This window comes from Elephas maximus, chromosome 1 (genome assembly GCF_024166365.1).
Source record: "Elephas maximus indicus isolate mEleMax1 chromosome 1, mEleMax1 primary haplotype, whole genome shotgun sequence".
Taxonomy (NCBI): domain Eukaryota; kingdom Metazoa; phylum Chordata; class Mammalia; order Proboscidea; family Elephantidae; genus Elephas; species Elephas maximus.
In genome coordinates this window covers 183,144,341-183,147,166 of record NC_064819.1, presented here as the reverse complement: position 1 = coordinate 183,147,166, position 2,826 = coordinate 183,144,341, and the positions used below count along the sequence as shown (strand labels likewise).

The 2,826-nt window shown below is 44.8% G+C and overlaps 1 pseudogene; it reads right to left on the bottom strand.

Moving 5' to 3' along the window:
• Window positions 1-595: 595 nt before the first annotated feature.
• LOC126084750 (calcium homeostasis modulator protein 6-like) lies at window positions 596-2,566 on the bottom strand (annotated as a pseudogene).
• Between the last annotated feature and the right edge of the window lie 260 nt (window positions 2,567-2,826).

The window sequence follows — 2,826 nt, the reverse complement described above, 5'->3', positions numbered from 1 at the left end:
AGGTCAACTCCTTAGTTCTGTGTTTGATGGTCAGCGTTCATAAATTGTCCTGTATGTGATCGATTCACTTGTTTTTTTGAGTCTTTGTTACAAAACGGATAAGCAGAAGCTTCTACTTAGTCAGGAATCTTGGTCCTGACTCTGAATTTTTGTATTTTTGTTTAGCAACCATACTAGAGCCATAAAATGCCAGTATTTTTAAGTTTCCAACCAGATGTTGTCTACAAGAAAATAAACTTGAAATTAACAACAGATAACCTAATAGGAAGGTCTGAAGTATAATGGCTCTTTCACCGTTTTTGCTACTAATGTATTTTATTTGAAAGCAGCATTGTTATTCACTGGAAAGGACACTAGACTGAGAAGATAAGACTTCTTATCTAGTTCCAGTCTGTCACTTTGAACGAATCATTTAACCTTGCTTTTTTTAAAAAAATTAATATAACAGGGGTTCACTTCTAAATTTTTATTTCAGATTTAAAATACTATGTTTTCAAAATGCGGAAGGAAAAAAGCAGTCATAACCAATATTAAGTTTTATTTTTTAAAAATAAAGCAATAGTTCCAAGGACTTTTTTTCTTTTTATTTCTAAGGTCATACCTCCACAGTGGTGTTTATACCAGACGAATCTACAAAGCCAAGAATGGGAAACAAGGCATCTCCTTCTGCAGATCTGATACTCTGACTCTTCTCTCTTCTGTTAACATATTTGTGCAATATGCTGTAGTACTGCTCCTTGGGACTGAAAGTATATAGTGATGAAATCTGTTGCCAGTCTTGAATTCCTGGGGTGTAGTGTTTCTTTGGATGTGAGCCCTCAAAGGAACTTTTAACGTTCTCTTCTGCCAATATGGTTGCATGCTCTGTGGCTTGAGTTTTAAGGATCTTCTGCTCCTGTTCCAAATAGATTTTCCAGAATTTCAGCTGCAGAACACTAACTGGAGATAGGCATCGGGAGACAGACGTAAAAATCAGAAGGACGATAATAACAATTGCCATCAGAATCCAGCCCAGCACCTTAGGAAAATGTGCCAAAATAGAAAGTTAGTCACATTTTTCATAAGAAATTTAAAAATTCTCAGATAGTAGTTCACCTGTTATGACAGTGAACAAACAACAGTTTTAGGACTTCATCTCTTAAAGGAAAGGAGTCATAGTAACCTTGTCCCTGATACAACTGCTTGCTTGCCAAGTCAGTCATATTCCAAGTCATGTCAAGATCCCAGGTAGGAGTCTATTGTTTGTCACTCCCATAGAACTCAAACCATGTAGACTTTCTGCATATCCCATGAAAGCAATGCTCATTTTAAAGAGCCTCTGGGCTTTATAAGCCCAGAGGCAGTGTAGGATTGTGGCTTTCCAGCTGGGCAGACCCCTTTTATTGCAACAATTCTTTGGCTTTCTGGCTGGAGAAACAATTTTACCTAGGCTCAGTGTATTCAATATGAAAGGTAAATAAGAATACCCCGACAGGATTGTTGTGAGACATAAAAGAATAATGCAGGAGGTGATGCGCCTGGAGTAGTATCTGGCACAGAGTAGATGCTCACCGTACATGAGTGCCTTTCTTTTTATTGGTTTTATTTTGATATTCGCCTCTGGGCTCATTAGAAGCAAGTATCTTTCCTTGTTCTTTTAGGGTGTACTATTATGGCATAAAAAAAAATTAAAAAAAAATTTTTTTTTTTTTTATGCCTGGGGAAGATGGTCTTTCTGATCTTGTATAAGTGAGATACCATCTCACCTGAGCACCCCGTAAAAGCTTCCCTCTTTCCAATCTCCCCCGCCTTCGGATCCCTTGCACCCTGAGCGTCTCGCACTGGAGCTTGACCTGTGACTGAGCCCCAGAGCTCCTTGAGAAGGTTTTGCAGATCGCACTTCTTGGCCTGATGGCAGGGCACCAGCAGCAGCTGGGCTACGCAGCTGAAGTAGCGGCCGTGGCACAAGCGCCGCGCGAAGGGCGCGCTCTCGCTGGCCGCGCACTCGTAGAAGGCGCCCAGGAGCAGCGCGATGGCCACAGAAGTAAGCGGCGCGAGCGCGGTGCCGGCACTCAGCTGTGTGCACACCAGGGCGCAAAGCCCTGCGCCACAGCCTGTGCGGACTCCTGGCGCATAGCAGCCGGTGAGCAAGCGCCACGTGCGCGCACTCAGCACATAACCGCGGAGGAAAAGCGCGAGCTCCTACACCAGCAGAAACAGCAAGCCATAGGGCAGGTTCCAGGTGGCACTGCAAGGGCAGGAGGACACCACGGTGGAGAAGAGGCGCTCCCAGCCCGCCGTCAGCAGGGTCACCAGGCCATAGCCTAGCGCGCTGTAGTGCCTTTGGTACAGGTCCAGAAACTTGCGAAACTTCTCCATGGGTCGCCTACCCTACAGTGCCTTGGACAGGCCCAGATGCTTCTCCCTCTTCCTTGCCCTGCTCCTCAAATGCAGAGGCGTGCGCTGGGACCTAGGGCTCTCCTCTCTCTTTGCTAAGAAGCAGTCTCAGAAAAAGCAAGAGCCCTTCAGAAGGTTTCCCTTTCTCATTTCAACCCAACTAGCACTGGCTGCCAAACACTCCATCGATCTCACCAGCACCCACCCACCCCTTTGAGAGGCAGAGACAACACAGTATCTTTCTCCAAGAAGCCAGAAACCTGCCAGAGGATAGACCTTGTTCCAGTGTTATCTATGTTTCACCAAACTGATAAGAAAGGAAGGGACTTTCCTTAGGCTTCCTGACACAGTGCAGCCACCCTATGGAAATAGTACTTTTTACTTAGGCAAATACCAGATTTTTCTCTATGGCAGCCACTCTGGTTCCTAAGCCAACTTATAGGAAGATGA